Source organism: Symphalangus syndactylus, chromosome 13 (assembly GCF_028878055.3).
Source record: "Symphalangus syndactylus isolate Jambi chromosome 13, NHGRI_mSymSyn1-v2.1_pri, whole genome shotgun sequence".
Lineage (NCBI taxonomy): Eukaryota > Metazoa > Chordata > Mammalia > Primates > Hylobatidae > Symphalangus > Symphalangus syndactylus.
Window position 1 is genome coordinate 20,377,265 of NC_072435.2, and position 16,861 is coordinate 20,394,125.

General features: G+C 49.2%; 1 protein-coding gene and 2 long non-coding RNA genes across 8 annotated transcripts in view; 2 read left to right on the forward strand and 1 right to left on the reverse strand.

The window, feature by feature from the left end:
• The window catches only part of ZNF544 (zinc finger protein 544), a 41,556-nt gene extending 40,132 nt beyond the window's left edge, over positions 1-1,424 (reverse strand). The window contains exons 1-2 of one of the 6 annotated variants that reach the window (XM_063615294.1): positions 1,380-1,422; positions 787-889 (exon numbers count right to left, since the gene is read on the reverse strand). The gene's annotated coding sequence lies outside the window, so the exon portion shown is untranslated. Of the gene's footprint in view, positions 1-786; positions 915-1,062; positions 1,207-1,379 lie in introns of those variants that run through there. The other 5 variants (XM_063615291.1, XM_063615289.1, XM_063615296.1 and 2 more) reach the window with 5 other exon arrangements.
• A 227-nt stretch (positions 1,425-1,651) lies between these two features.
• LOC134732243 (uncharacterized) lies at positions 1,652-4,681 on the forward strand. The gene is made up of 2 exons (XR_010115206.1): positions 1,652-1,979; positions 3,203-4,681. It is a non-coding gene; the product is annotated as an uncharacterized lncRNA (long non-coding RNA).
• Positions 4,682-13,837: 9,156 nt separating this feature from the next.
• On the forward strand, positions 13,838-15,186 carry LOC129461096 (uncharacterized). Its single transcript, XR_008650377.2, has 2 exons — positions 13,838-14,503; positions 15,018-15,186. It is a non-coding gene; the product is annotated as an uncharacterized lncRNA (long non-coding RNA).
• Positions 15,187-16,861: the final 1,675 nt, after the last annotated feature.

The window sequence follows — 16,861 nt, forward strand, 5'->3', positions numbered from 1 at the left end:
AAAAGAATTAATTGAGTTGCATTTACAGAGCTTAACATTGTGTTGACCTGCAAAAGGGGCACAACAGATGTATTCACAGTGATTATACTTGGACATAAAATTCGCCATCTGTTCCTCATACTGGATCTGTATGGTGGCTGATCTGGCAGAAGTCCCTCTGGCTGCAGGGCTGGGGAGGGAGTTGCTTTCTCTTTCCTTTTCCAGTTTTCTCCTTCCCTGCCTGTGGGGTGACGTTTCCAATCTGCTCTAGGTTACGTGTCCAGCCCAAACCTCCTGGGCTTCCTGCCACTGCCATTCCCTCCTCCACATTCAGCCATGTCACCCACATGCTCCTCAACTCCCATGCAGAGACTGACCAGGCATTCCACATCTTCCTTGCACTGTGACTTCTACCCTGGCTCCACGCTGGAAACAGAAACACAGTCTTCCTCCACTCCTTCCTGTCTTTTGGCATCCCTCCTTACGCGGAGTCATTTCCGCAATCAGACGTTTCCCTACTCCCTTAGACTCTGAAATCCAACACCATGCCTTCCTCATTAGCACTGCCTTGTACGGTCCCCATCAAATGTCACCTAACACAAATGGAACCCCGATCCCTCACTTACAGGCGTTACATACACATCCCATCCTGTTCACATCTGTAGTCTCTCTACGGGGTGCACCAGCATCGCTTAACCACTGCAGGCCCCCAACACCCCAGTTACCCCTGCCCTGCCTGGACTAGCCTTAATCTTCTGTTCACTTGGAAAATACACGTGTTCTCTTCAAGGTTCAAGCTTCACGTACCATTGGAAGAAAACGTGTCCACGTCTAGAGCTGGGATGACCTCTGGGGTCCAATAGGCGCCACCTGCCTGGTGCCGCTGTGCCAGGAGGCTCTTGGCTGCCACCTGTGGATAAGCCGCAGATGATGAGCTGAAGGAGGAAAAAAGAGCCGGGAGAGGCCCGCTGGGTCGGCAGCCCCGGAGCTCCAGACGCCGGCCTGAATCCCCAGCCCCAGCAGCCCTCGACCCAGGCCCCCTCTGTCAGGAGGGCCCACCCAGTCCCACCCCCCTGCCCGTACTTGCGAGGGGTCCGGCCCTATCAGTTCCCTTCCAGCTCTGCAGCAGGAGAGCGTCCCGACAAGCTCAGACCCAGCCGGGCGCTGCTGCAGGGGAAACCTGACTGGACCGGCCTTCCCTGTCCCTGAGGCCGGAGAGATCCCGATCCCATCAGGCCCCTGCTCTTGCCCAGCCTCGCCGCATGAGGGACCCCCGCAGGCCCTGCTCGTTTCTCCGGCACGCCCAGGTCACTTGGGGCGGCTCTGGCCTGGTCCTGCGCTCCGACCGCACCCGGCTAACAGTGAAACCTCCGCGCGAACCTTGAGGCGGCCAGCCTCACCTGCACGCACCGGGCAATGGCGGTGCTTCCGGTGGCCGGCGGACGTGCCCGCGCTCCGCGCAACGAACAACTCCCAGAAGGCCGCGCGCCGGTGGCCGTTGCTCCCACAGGCATAGTCATTGCCGGCGGGATCATGGGGCCCCGCGGCGGCGAGACGAGCTTTTTCATGTGTTCGCGACTAGCATTGTGGCTTAGGGAGTTGCTTCCCGCGGCTCTGCTCCTTGGAGCGCCTGTCCCCTCCCCCTTGAACTGGCCATGCTGGTTCTCATCCAGCAACCGAAGCGGAGACTGGAGGCGGCGCCCGGCGTCCAGGGCGGAACTAGCGCCTATGGGGCTCGGCGCTGTCATCTCGGGGGCCTTCCCGGCGCCTTGCCCTACTGGGGAGAGAGACCAAGACTGCGCCATGAGAACAGTCCAAGGCCGTTAACCGGGAGCCCAGGGGCAAGGGCGCTCGCCAACATCTGCGCCTGTGGAGGGACTTGCGGACAGCCTGGACGTGGGGACGCGTCCTAGTGACAGAAACAAAGCCCCAGGAGTGCCCTGCTTGGAGCATTCCGAGTGGAAGCTGGAAGCACGCTAACTGGAGGCGATTCGTCCTAGGTGATTGCTCAGTCGAGCCTATTTGGCTTTCTGTGGGAGCTCCTAAGTGGGACAGGGGAAAAAAAATAGGGAGGCTGGCAGTTAGTGACCAAGTTCTGTTTCGTACCTATTGCTGCAGAAGTTGTGGGACAGAGTTCTGTTATTATAAATGGTCTGATGTTCAGTCTCAGTGCGTTGTGGGGCTCAGTGTCTGAGACCCACCACCGCCTGACCCGTCCTGGCTCTTCAATGAGGGAGACCACAGGAAACTTTCCTACGAAGGCCAGATAGGCGGGAACCACTGTGGCTCAGGCATCTTCAGCTCCTGGACTGTGCTTTTGTGTCTGGGATGCATTTGTGACTAGCCTTCCTTGGCTTGACTGTCTTGTGGCTGACCTTGTCGACAGCTTTACCCAACAGTCATCACCTTTTTACTTGCTTATTTTCATATCTGGCTAGCACGACCCTGCAATTTTTAGATTCTTCCAGGAAATCTAGAATCTAACTCCCTAAGGGAGGATCTTGATGGATTCTAAGCTAATCAGAATGGACTCAAGCCTCTTGCTGTGTGAATTAGGCAAGGATATTCTGGCCAAGGAGAAATAAGGCTGCTAGGGGTTTCCTGGGAAGGTTCCCTCAGTCTTCTTTTTTTTTTTTTTTTTTGTGAGACGGAGTCTCGCTCTGTCCCCCAGGCTGGAGTGCAGTGGTGCGATCTAGGCGTGCACTGCACGCTCCGCCTCCCGGGTTCACGCCTTTCTCCTGCCTCAGCCTCCCAAGTAGCTGGGACTACAGGCGCCCGCCACCACGCCCGGCTAATTTTTTGTAATTTTTTTTTAGTAGAGACGGGGTTTCACCCTGTTAGCCAGGATGGTCTCGATCTCCTGACCTCATGATCCACCCGCCTCGGCCTCCCAAAGTGCTGGGATTACAGGCGTGAGCCACTGCTCCCGGCCGGTTCCCTCAGTCTTAAAAGTGGACATAAGATAGCAATGCGTCTTCTTTTGCCCCTGGACAGTGATGTCTGTATGTGATGTGTAGGACAATTACAAGCACACTAGCACCATGAGGAAGCCAGCCCAGGAGGTAAAGGCAACATGCTGAGAATGGCACAGCAGAAAAATGGAAAGAACCAGTATCCGTGATGGAATGAATCCTCTTTTTGCCACTGAATCAACATTGCCTATGCTCACCTCAGGGACTTTTCATTATGAGATAATAAATGATCTTGTTTGTTTTTATTATAGAAAATTTCAGGCCGGGAGCAGTGGCTCACGCCTGTAATCCCAGCACTTTGGGAGGCCGAGGGGGGCAGATCATGAGGTCAGGAGATCGAGACCATCTTGGTTAACATGGTGAAACCCCGTCTCTACAAAAAATACAAAAAATTAGCCGGGCGTGGTGGTGGGCGCCTGTAGTCCCAGCTCCTCGGGAGGCTGAGGCAGGAGAATGGCCGTGAACCCAGGAGGTGCAGCTTGCAGTGAGCCAGGATCGCGCCACTGCACTCTAGCCTGGGCGACAGAGGGAGACTCCGTCTCAAAAAAAAAATGTGTAAGTAAATAAGAACTTTGATGTTACATTTCTGTCTACTGTTGCCATGTCTGTATCAATAATGGAGTCGTCTGAGGAACAACTTTCCCCACATCAGTGTTTATATTATTCATTTTTAGGCTTAGTGCTTAAGCTTAGTGATCGCCTTTTGTAGGATTGTGTCATAAGAGCAAAGAATTACCATATATTGTTACATTAAAAATGTTACCTTTGGCCGGGCATGGTGGCTTATGCCTGTAATTCCAGCACTTTGGGAGGCTGAGGCAGGTGAATCACCTGAGGTCATGAGTTCAAGGCCAGCCTGGCCAACATGGCGAAATGCTGTCTCTACTAAAAATACAAAAACTAGCCAGGTGGTGGTGGGCACCTGTAATCCCAGCTACTCAGGAGGCTGAGACAGGAGAATGGCTTGAGCCCAGGAGGTGGAGGTTGCAGTCAGCCGAGATGGTGCCACTGCACTCCTCCAGCCTGCCTCTGTCTCAAAAAAAAAAAAAAAAGTTACTTTTACCTTGATGTCTAAATAAAGGGGAAGAAAATCTTTTAAAAGTTATGGCTGGGCACAATGCCTCACACCTGTAACCCCAGCACTTTGGGAGGCTGAGTTTGGAAGATCACTTGAGACCAAGAGGTTGAGGCTGCAGGGAATGATGATCTTGCCACTATACTCCAGCCTGGATGACAGAGTGAAACCCTGTCTCAATTTAAAAAGTTCATTGGCCAGGTGCGGTCGCTCACGCCTGTAATCCTAGCACTTTGGGAGGCCGAGGCGGGCGGATCACGAGGTCAGGAGATCGAGACCATCCTGGCTAACACGGTGAAACCCCGTCTCTACTAAAAAATACAAAAAATTAGGCCGGGCACGGTGGCTCACGCCTGTAATCCTAGCACTTTGGGAGGCCGAGGTGGGCGGATCACTTGAGGTCAGGAGTTCAAAACCAGCTTGGCCATCATGGTCAAACCCGGTCTCTACTAAAAATACAAAAAAAATTAGTTGGGCATGGTGGTGTTGCCTGTAATCCCTGCTACTCGGGAGGCTGAGGCAGGAGAATAGCTTGAACCCAGGAGGTGGAGGTTGCAGTGAGCCGAGATTGTGCCACCGCACTCCAGCCTGGGCAACAGAGCGAGACTCCATCTCAAAAATAAAATAAAATAAAATAAAATAAAATAAATAAAAAGTTCATTAACAGTTTGACTCAAGAATGAGTTATCTGGTGCCTGACATGACTAGAATGCTGCCTGAAAGGCCTTTCTGCACTGATTATATGCATACAGTTTCTATTATGAATTATCTGGTGTTCCATAAGGTCAGATAGTCTCCTGAAGGCTTTTTGACATTTAGACATTCATGTTGGTTTTTGCCCATATGAATTTTTTGATGTACACACAATAAGAATTCTGTCTGAAAGTTTTTCCACATTGACTACATTTATAGGCTTCTCTCCAGAATGAGTTCTTTGCTGTTCAATAAGGTGAGAATTCTTGCTGCAGGATTTTCCACACTGGTGACATTCATGAGGTTTCTCTCTAGTGTGAAATCTCTGATGCCAAATAAGTAATCAGCTCCAGCTGATTTCCCACACTCAGGACACTCGCAGTTTCTCTCCGGTATGATTTATCTGATGAGCAACAAGTGAGAACTCTAACTGAAGCATTTCCAACACTGATTACAGTCATGAAGCTTCTTTCCAGTATGAGTTATTTTATGTGCAACAAGGCCAGAGCTGTATAGAAAGATTTCCTACCTTGACTACATTCATAAGGCGTCTCTCTATTACGCTTTCCTTGATGCAAATTAAAATCAAGGATGTCACTGAAAGATTTCTCATGTTGATTACATGGAATTATTTTTCTTCAGTGTGAGTTTTCTATTGCCCAATTAGATGAGATCTCCTACTGAAAGCTCTCTGACGTTCCTGATGTTCCCAGAGTCTTCAGTATGAGTTATGTTATGTCTAACAGGGTGGGAGCACCAGGCTGAAAAACTTTCCACATTGATTACATTCATAAATTTTCTATCTGGTGTAAGTTGCGATGTGCAACTAGGTGAGAGCTCCATCAAAAAGATTTACCATGTTGAATACATCCATGGGGTTTCTCTCCAGGATGATGAGTCCTCCCACTTTGAGAAAGGCAAGAGCTATAAAAGAAGTTTTTCTCACATTTATTATAATCACATGAATTATTATTATTATTATTATTTTTTTTTTTTTTTTTTTTGAGACGGAGTCTCGCTCTGTCGCCCAGGCTGGAGTGCAGTGGCGCAATCTCGGCTCACTGCAAGCTCAGCTTCCCGGGTTCACGCCATTCTCCTGCCTCAGCCTCTCTGAGTAGCTGGGACTACAGGCGCCCGCCACCACGCCCGGCTAATTTTTTGTATTTTTAGTAGAGACGGGGTTTCACCATGGTCTCGATTTCCTGACCTCGTGATCCGCCCGCCTCGGCCTCCCAAAGTGCTGGGATTACAAGCGTGAGCCACCGCGCCCGGCAATCACATGAATTATTTTATCTTTTTTTTTTTTTTTTTTGAGGCAGAGTCTCGCTGTGTTGCCCAGGCTGTAGTGCAGTGGCGCGATCTCGGCTCACTGCTAACTCCGCCTCCTGGGTTCATGCCACTCTCCTGCCTCAGCCTCTGGAGTAGCTGGGATTACAGGCGCCCACCACTATGCCTGGCTAATTTTGTTTTTGTATTTTTAGTAGAGACAGAGTTTCACCGTGTTAGCCAGGATGGTCTTGATCTCCTGACCTCGTGATCTGCCCATCTCGGCCTCCCAAAGTGCTGGGATTACAGGAGTGAGCCACCGCGCCTGGCCAAATTATTTTATCTTTTAAGATTCTCTGGGTGTACATTTAGGGATATACTGGGGGTTGCTTTTTGTTTTTTCCTTTTGGCCAGTAGAGATCTAGTGTTGTTAAAGTTGTCTATATTTACTATAGTTATAAAATTTTCCTCCTGTATGACTTTTCTTCTGAATATTAAAGGGTAAAACAAGGCAGAAATAAAGATTATTGTTGGCATGCTTATACAGTTTATCTTTTGTTTGCTTTCTTATTAGATGATTAAGGTGAAGCTCTGACAGAAAGTTGATGCACACTCATTTTTGCACAATTTTTCACTTCCATAATTTTTTTTTTGAGACAGAGTCTCGTTCTGTCGCCCAGGCTGGAGTGCAGTGGCGCGATCTTGGCTCACTGCAACCTCTGCCTCCCAGGTTAAAGCAATTCTCCTTCCTCAGCCTTCTGAGTAGCTGGGATTACAGGCACGCACCACCACGCCCAGCTATTTTTTGTACTTTTAGTAGAGTCGGGGTTTCACTATGTTGATCAGGCTGGTCTTGAACCCCTGACCTCATGATCCGCCAGCCTCGGCCTCCCAAAGTGCTGGGATTACCAGCGTGAGCCACCGTGCCTGACTATAATTTTTCTAATGATTATTGAAATAAACTTATTTTTCAAACTTTTATTCTGTGAGCCAGGTTTATGGAAATATTATAGTATGAATTACCTGGAGTGGAAAAAAGTTGGAACTCAGGAAATAACAGAAAATTCAAACAGAAGATGACATAGACTCCCATCCTGAAATTAAATCTATGTTTTCATTTTTGGATGACTCTTTCATTTTTGCCCAAGTGCATGCTCACTTTTACATGTCTAGAAAAACTTCATACCTTGTGGCTGGGCTCGGTGGCTCATGCCTGTAATCCCAGCACTTTGGCAGGCTGAAGTGGGCAGACCACAAGGTCAGAAGTTCAAGACCAGCCTGACCAATGTGGTGAAACCCTGTCTCTACTAAAAATACAACAATTAGCCAGGCATGGTGGCAGATGCCTGTAATCCCAGCTACTCGGGAGGCTGAGGCAGGAGAATTACTTGAATCCGGGAGGCAGAGGTTGCAGTGAGCCAAGATCATGCCATTGCAATCCAGCCTGGGCAACAGGGCAAGACTGTCTCAAAAAAAAAAGAAAAACAAAAACTTCATACATTGAACCTTAGATTCATATTTTCTCTTAACTAATTATAGCAGACATCGCTTTCAATTTGTTACAGCCTACTTCTTCCCCGCTCATTTGCACCTCTTCCAGTGTAAAATCCTAGCATTCACCTCCCACACCCTTCTCTATTTCCAAACACAACATAAACAGTACTGTAGTAAACACCCCCGGACACCCAGAATCAGCACCTTCATTTCTATAGGTCAGAGCCCCCCTAGTGGGACTGCACAGGTTGAAGGATAAGTGTATTTTTGATTCTCTTAGGTATTACCAAATTACTTTCCAAAGTGAGAATAATAATCCCTATTCTTTCCAGAATTGGGTATTATCCCTTGTATTTTGCCAGTATTTTGGGTAAAAGTAACATTTCATTTAATTTGTATTCCCTAGCTACTTGTGATTTCAGGATCTTTACATATTCTTACTGGTTATTTGGGGTTTTGTTTTCTGTGTTTTGTCTAATTAATATTTTTTTCTTTTTTGGCACTTTATAGGAGCTCATGATAGTTTATAAATATTAATCTCGTCTGTCATTTGTATAACAAATATTTTTCTCAATACACAGTTTATTCTCTTTTTTAAATTTGTGGTATCTATTTTAGCATACAAAAAATTCTTTTTAGGCCAGATGCAGTGGCTCATGCTTGTAATCTCAGCACTTTGGGAAGCTCAGGCAAGAGAATCACTTGAGGCCAGGAGTTCAAGACAGCCTGGCCAACATGGCAAAACCCATCTCTACTAAAAATACAATAATCAGCCAGGTGTGGCGGTGCATGCCTGTAATCTCAGTGACTCAGGAGGGTGAGGCATGAGAATCGCTTGAACTCAGGAGGCGGAGGTTGCAGTGAGCCGAGATTTGCACCACTGCACTCCAGCCTGGGTGACAGAATAAGACTTTATCTCGAAAAAAAAAAAAATCTTTTTATGTAAAGTATGTATGTCTACTCTTCCTTTATGAATAGATCTGAGTTTTTTGTCTTGCTTAAAAAAGTATTGCAAGCCATAGATTTTATGTTTATGTAGTCTTCTAAATTTTCTTTTTTTTTTTTTTTTGAGACAGAGTCTCGCTCCATCACCCAGACTGGAGTGCAGTGGCGCAGTCTCGGCTCACTGCAAACTCCGCCTCCCGGGTTCACGCCATTCTCCTGCCTCAGCCTCTCCGAGTAGCTGGGACTACAGGCGCCCGCCAACACGCCCGGCTAATTTTTTTGTATTTTTAGTAGAGACGGGGTTTCACCGTGGTCTCGATCTCCTGACCTCGTGATCCGCCCGCCTCGGCCTCCCAAAGTGCTGGGATTACAAGCGTGAGCCACCGCGCCCGGCCAGTCTTCTAAATTTTCGTTTGCACGTTTTAAAACATGCAAATCTGGCCAGGTGCGGTGGGTCAAGCCTGTAATCCCAGCACTTTAGGAAGCCGGGGCGGGTGGATAGCTTGAGGCCAGGAGTTTGAGAACAGCCTGGCCAACATGGTGAGACCCCGTCTCTACTAAAATACAAAAATTAGCCAGGGCATTATGGCACGCGCCTGTAATCCCAGCTACTAGTGGGGCTGAGCAGGGAGAATCCTTGAACCTGGGAGGCAGAGGTTGCAGTGAGCCAAGATCGCATCACTGCATTCCAGCCTGGGTGACAGAGCAAGACTCCATCTCAAAATATAAAAAAAAATTTAAAAACATACAAATCATTAGTCTATTAGGAATTACTTTTGTCTGAGGTCTGATGCAGGCATCAGCTTACTGGGAAAGCTAGAATTCTCCCAAAATCACTTTTCAAATAAGCTATCATTTTTCTTCCACACTTCCATTTGTCAATTCTTATAATAATACCATTCTGTAGCCGGGCGTGGTAGTGGACGCCTGTCATCCCAACTACTGGGGACGTGAGGCAGGAGAATCGCTTGAATCCGGGAGGCGGAGGTTGCAGTGAGCCGAGATCCCTCCATTGCACTCCAGCCTGGGCGACGGAGTGAGACTCTGTGTGAAAAAAATAAATAGGCCGGGCGCAGTGGCTCACGCCTGTAATCCCAGCACTTTGGGAGGCCAAGGCGGGTGGATCACGAGATCAGGAGATCGAGACCATCCTGGCTAACACGGTGAAACCCCGTCTCTACTAAAAATACAAAAAATTAGCCAGGCGTGGTGGCAAGCGCCTATAGTCCCAGCTACTGGGGAGGCTGAGGCAGGAGAACTGCATGAACCCGGGAGGCGGAGCTTGCAGTGAGCTGAGATGGTGCCACTGCACTCCAGCCTGGGCGACAGGGCAAGACTCCGTCTCAAAACAAACAAACAAATAAATAAATAATAATAATAATACCATTCTGTTGAGATTATAATGACATTTTAATATCAAGCAAGGCCGGTTCCTTGACTATTATTGTGATTATAATTTTCTTGACTGTCATAAGCATTTATTTTTCCTTTTGATCTTTTAAATAATTTTTTTTTTTCTGAAACGGAGTCTCGCTCTGTCACCCAGGCTGGAGTGCAGTGACGCCATCTCGGCTCACTGCAAGCTCCGCCTGCCGGGTTCACGCCATTCTCCTGCCTTAGCCTCCCCAGTAGCTGGGACTATAGGCGCCCGCCACCACGCCTGGCTAATTTTTTGTATTTTTAGTAGAGACGGGGTTTCACCCTGTTAGCCAGGATGGTCTCGATCTCCTGACCTCGTGATCCACCTGCCTCGGCCTCCCAAAGTGCTGGGATTACAGGCGTGAGCCACCTCGCCCAGCCTGAAGCATTCTTGCATTCTTGAAGCAAACTGAGTTTAAATATGCTGTCATCCTTTTGATAAACTGTTGAGTTTAATTTTTTTTTTTTTTTTTTTGAGACGGAGTCTCACTCTTGTCGCCCAGGCTGGAGTGCAGTGCTCCATCTCGGCTCACTGCAACCTGCGCCTCCTGTGTTCAAGCAATTCTCCTGCCTCAGTCTCCTGAGTAGCTGGGATTACAGGCGCCCACCACCACGCCCATCTAATTTTTGTACTTTTAGTAGAGATGGGGTTTTGCCATGTTGGCCAGGCGGGTCTTGAACTCTTGATCTCAGGTGATCCGCCCGCCTTGGCCTCCCAAAGTGCTGGGGTTACAGGCGTCAGCCACTGTGCCTGGCCCCCCCGTTTTTTGTTTTTTTTTTTAAGACAGAGTGTTGCTCCATCACCTAGGCTGGAGTGCACTGGCGTGATCTTGGCTCACTGCAACCTCCGCCTCCCGGGTTCAAGCAATTCTCCTGTCTCAGCCCCCCGAGTAGCTGTGATTACAGGCGCCTGCCACCACACCAGGTTAATCTTTGCATTTTTCGTAGAGATGGCATTTCGCCATGTTGGCCAGGCTTATCTCGAACTCCTGACCTCAGGTGATCCACCCGCGCCTCGGCCTCCCAAAGTGCTGGGATTACAGGCATAAGCCACTGTGCCCGGCCCTGTTTGTTCGTTCATCCCTCTGAAATTTAACTTTCTGTATGGTATGATGGAGGTCTGACTTAATTTTCTTCCGGACAACTATATACTCTCCCAGCACATTTTCTGAACATTCCCTCTTTTCTGGATAACTTAAAAATGGCTGCTTTATCATATGCCACAAATGCCATCTCTACATAGCTTTGTTGCATTGCTCTGTCTCTGTCTGCTCCAGGGTCACAGTTTTAATTACTTCAGCTTAACAATACACACTTTCATTTTGGTAAGACACTCCCTACATTGTTCTTCCTGTTCAAAATTGTCTTTAACTTTTGCCATTTTCCCTTGTAGATGATGATGATGATGATGATGATGATAATTTTGAGATGGAGTCTCACTCACTCTGTTGTCCAGCCTGGAGTGCAGTGGTGTGATCTCGGATCAGTGCAACCTCTGCCTCCTGTGTTCAAGGGAGTCTCCTGCATCAGGATTCTGAATAGCTGGGACTACAGGCTGCCTGGCTAATGTTTGTATTTTTGGTAGAGAACGGATTTCTCCAGGTTGCCCAGGCTGGTCTCGAACTCCTGACCTCAAGTGATCCACCCACCTCGGCCTCCCAGTTTTAGGATTACAGGTGTGAGCCACTGTGCTGGGCCTTTAACCAACTGTATTTAACATACGTTTATTTTGACAACTAAATACCCAAAAGGCCCCACCCCCACCCCTCTTATTTTGAGACAAGGTCTCCCTCTGCTGGCCAGGCTGGAGTGCAGAGGTACAACCATAGCTTACTGCAGCCATCCAACTCCTGGGCTCAAGCGATCCTCCCAAGTAGCTGGGATTACAGGTGTGTGCCACCATGCCCAACTTTTTTTTTTTTTTCCAGATATACAGTCTTCCTGTGTTGCCCAGGCTGATCTCGAACTCCTGGGCTCAAGCGATTCACCCGTCTGGGCCTCCCCAAAGTGCTGGGATTACAGGCCTGACCCACAGGGCCCGACCCAAATGATCCCTTTTAAATCAGTTTATAAATTTTGAATTTTAATGCATGGATTTAAAAAAATTATTCAGCAGGCCGGGCGCTGCGGCTCACGCCTGTAATCCCAGCACTTTGGGAGGCCGAGGCGGGCAGATCACAAGGTCAGGAGATCAAGACCATCCTGGCTAACACGGTGAAACCCCATCTCTACTAAAAATACAAAAAATTAGCCGGGTGTGGTGTTGGGCGCCTGTAGTCCCAGCTACTCGGGAGGCTGAGGCAGGAGAATGGCGTGAACCCGGGAGGTGGAGCTTGCAGTGAGCCGAGATGGCACCACTGCACTCCAGCCTGGGGGACAGAGTGAGACTCCTTATCAACCAATCAATCAATCAATAATAAAAATTATTATTCAGCAAATAAGACTGAGGATCCTGGATATGGCAAAATACAAACTGGTGTGGTAAGCATCTCGAAATTCCCCCTGACGGGCACGCCTGGAGATGAGTGGTCCTAGCAGAGCTACTCACATTTCTTTCAAGTTTCTGCTCAGGACACAGCTTGAGTCCCCCAACACCCCTACCATCATCACCACTACCACAGCTGAGTGATGCGCAGCCCGACCCTTCACCAAGAGTCCGTGGCCAGGCCAGGCTGGGCGTCTACGACCAGCAGGCGCTGGGCCATTTCCAAGGTGGGAACGGGATGCTTCTCACCTGTGATTGAGGGCCAGGCCAGCACAGCGCTTGTGCGCCTGAGCCTAATGAGGAGACCCAGGCCCGGCCGGGCCTGGCGGTTGCACAGACCAACCGCTCCCTAGGGCCCCAATCCCCTGGGAGCCTGCGACCACCAGGCTGTAGTCTGGGCTCTCACTGTTACTGTAAAGGGAGTCCCGATCCAGACCTCAAGAGAGGGTTTGTGGATCTCACGCAAGAAAGAATTCAAGTCCAGTCCATAAAGTGAAAGCAAGTTTACTAGGAAAGTAAAGGAATAAAGAATGGCTACTCCATAGAGCAGCCCCGAGGACTGCTGGTTTTTTATGCTGCCCATTTTTACGGTTATTTCTTGATGATAGGCTAAACAACGGGTGGATCGGGCCGGGCGCGGTGGCTCACGCCTGTAATCCCAGCACTTTGGGAGGCCGAGGCGGGCGGATCACGAGGTCAGGAGATCGAGACCATCCTGGCTAACACGGTGAAACCCCGTCTCTACTAAAAATACAAAAAATTGGCTGGGCGAGGTGGCAGGCGCCTGTAGTCCCAGCTACAAGGGAGGCTGAGGCAGGAGAATGGCGTGAACCCTGGGGGGCGGAGCCTGCAGTGAGCCGAGATCGCGCCACTGCACTCCAGCCTGGGTGAAAGAGCGAGACTCCGTCTCAAAAAAAAAAAAAAAAAAAAAAAAAACAACGGGTGGATTATTCACGCCTCCCCTTTTTAGACCATATAGGGTAACTTCCTGACATTGCCATAGCATTTGTAACTGTCATGGCGCTGGTGGGAGTGTAGCAGTGAGGACGACCAGAGGTCACTCTCATTGCTATCTTGGTTTTGGTGGGTTTTGGGCGGCTTGTTTATTGCAAGCTGTTTTATCAGCAAGGTTTTTATGACCTGTATCTTGTACCGACCGCCTATTTCATCCTGTGACTAAGAATGCCTTAACTTACTGGGAATGTAGCCCAACCGGTCTGAGCCTTAGTTTACCAAGCCCCTATTCAAGATGGAATTGCTCTGGTTCAAACACACCTGACATTACCCCCTAGGCCGAGGACGGGGTCCCCAGGGAACAGACGGGCCACCACAGATCTGGGGCCATTCATCTCCGCAGCGGCTGCAGCCATCCGCCAAGGCGCCCTGCTCCCAGGTGTAGCCAAAATGGCCCTGAGTCTGTTTCCGCCAGGCCGGGCTAGGGGGGCGGGCGGCGAAGAGGCGCAAGCCGCTGATTGGGCCAGGCACAAGCACAGTCAAGAAGCGGTTTGGAGGAGGCAAGAATCTGGTTGGACAAGGCAAGGCACTCACCCGGCAGGCGAGACTCTGATTGGATGAGGCAGGTTGCTTATTTGGCAAAGCGTGACTTACCCGGCAAGGTGTGTTGCCGCTGGGTCGGAGCGGTGCGATGATTAGGTAGGTCAGTTCTGGCGGTCCGCGCTCCTGGGCTGTGGGGACTTGTCGTTTCCGGCCTCCAGCCTGGAGCGGTGCGGTGATTGGGTAGGTCAGTTCGGGCGGGCTGCGCGCGCGGGCTTTGGGGACGTGTCGTTTCCGGCCTCCAGCGTGAAGCCGACTGTGGGCTCTGGAAAGTAGGCGGTTGTGTGTCCTGGTGCTCGAAGCTTAGCCGGGCGACGCTTCGGGAGAGAGGCAGAACCAGCCTCCCAGAGCTGTGGGCTCGGCTGGGTCGCGACTCCGCCATTAACCCCTCCGCCAACGTCCCCGCTTGTCGTCCTCCCTCGGGCCCTGGTCAGCCTCCCCGGGGCCTGCAGCCTTTGATGCAATTCGGGGTGGTGACCTGGCCTTGGAAAGCACTCGAGGAGCCACTCCGTAGCCTGTGCAACGAGGATGGACCCTCCTCGCTCGGACCCATGCTGGCCATGCTGAATAGCCCCGCAAATTCTCACAGCAGTGACAGGGAGTCGCGAGCTGTGAGGGAAGGTAAAATCGTTTTGCACAGCATCAAATACCACAACCCCAAGTGTGGTTTTACACCTTAAGAAAGATCACACTATTGGAGGATAACTTTTGTGTGGTGCAAATGTCAGTGATTTTGTTTATGTTTCTGGATGCACTGTGGTCCACGGAGGCATTTTTTTTTTTTGTAAGCATTACACCTCTAGAAAAAGAATCCCAGGATTTTCCCTCTTGTGTATTTTTGTCTTGCTACTTCGTGGTCCGTGATGCCGGCTGAAGTCAGTACAATGAAACCAAACTGGCGGGATGGAAGCAGATTATTCTGCCGTTTTTCTAGAACTTTGAGTACATCAAATCTGGGGCTGATCATTCCACACTTGCTTAACATGCCCGTGAGGCTCACAACAATTTCCCCAGCTCTGTGATCATCAGTGATGTCAAATTTACCAATGTAACCATGCTTCATCATCACAATTAGAAACCAGAGAATGTATTTGGAGCACCGCCTAATAATAATCTGTCTTTTGCCTCTCTTCAGCATTGTTGATCCTCTTGAGAACATCAGCCAGGATATTCATCCGCACCGTGACGACGGCACCAAAGGATGGTGGAAAGAGATTTTTAAAAAATCAAATCTTCTGTTTCTTTGTATTCAGAAGAAAACTATGTAAAGATTAGAAACATAAAATTAAAAGTATGGAAATCCAGATTTTAGTAAAACCTATTAAAATTAATCAGAGTTTGCTCAACTGGCTGGATCCAGGATACATAGTCTCTGTAGTAAAAAGCCACAAAGGAACAAAGAGAACAAAATTACTTTTTAATCCTTCTTGGTAAATGATAAAGATACTCTTGTTGAACAAATAAGTGCATGTGCTGGAACTAATTGGTCTCACTCTTTGGTTCATTCTTTTTTTTTTTTTTTTTTGAGACGGAGTCTCGCTCTGTCACCCAGGCTGGAGTGCAGTGGCGCAATCTCGGCTCACTGCAAGCTCAGCCTCCCGGGTTCACGCCATTCTTCTGCCTCAGCCTCTCCGAGTAGCTGGGACTACAGGCGCCCGCCACCACGCCCGGCTAATTTTTTGTATTTTTTTAGTAGAGACGGTGTTTCACCGTGGTCTCGATCTCCTGACCTCGTGATCCGCCCGCCTCGGCCTCCCAAAGTGCTGGGATTACAAGCGTGAGCCACCGCGCCCGGCCCTGGTTCATTCTTGAGAGGTGATATTGTAGAGTTCTGAATGGCTGAGGCGGCTGTTTTCACCAACTAACATCCCTGGGCAAGTTCTTCAACTGCATGTGTTCTCAAAGAAGCTAACATCTTTGTAACCTCTTTTTACAAATTTTAAATTTATTTTTGAGACAAGTTTTCACTCTCACACAGGCTGGAGTGCAGAGGTGCTATCATAGCTCACTGCAGCCTCAAACTCCTAGGCTCGAGCATTCCTCCTACCTCAGCCTCCTGAGTAGCTGGGACTACAGGTGCGCCACCACACCTGGCTTTTTTTTTTTTTTTTTTTTCCAGACAGGATCTTGCCATGTTCCCTGGGCTGATCTCTTAACTCTTGACCTCAAATGATCCTCCCAGAGTTCTCGGATTACAGGCGTGAGCCACTGTGCCCAGCGTCAGGTACCTTTTCACTGGTGTACCGGATATATGGAACGTGGACCCTCCAGGCATTAATCCTCTTTCTGACAATCACAGACCCAGTGAGGAGCAGAGCCAGGATTTAAACCACATCTAATAATTGTGTCTAGTGTGTCAGCTCCCACATGTGCAGCCTCTCTCCCTGCCTTCCTCTTCCTGTCTTCCAAGAACAGGTGGGGATACACAGTATTTAAAGGTAAATGCTGGCATACTTGTAGACTTTCTTATCCAGAGTTGGCCACTACACTCTCCTGCCTTTCTTAACCTTGCTATTCTCCCTTCAAGAGATGGAGTTTAACCCCCTTCCCACTGAATCTGGCTGGCCTTAATGACTAGCTTGTAAAGGACAGACTATCCTAGGGTGACACCACGTGACCTAGGCTGGGTCAGAAAAAGCCATGCTGTTTCTGCCTAATTCTGTTGGAACCCTGGCTCTCTGGATGAGAGAACCCAACACAACTGAACTCAGCCTTAGAGCCACCTCAAGCCCAGGTGCCAGCCATGAGATGAGCCATTCCATACCTTGGAATGGACCCACTGGCCTTGAGCTTTGCAGTCCCAATTAGCTCTCCCATACCCTAGTATGTTCTTCCCCTCTTTCCTACTCCTGGGTCCCTTATTTTCCCAGACCCAGTTCAAACCATCACCTCAGTTCCTGAAGCCATCACTAAAGCTTTGGACTCACCCCTCAGTCTAGGATTTGGAATCTGGGAATTTTGAGTTTACCAGGTTCTAAT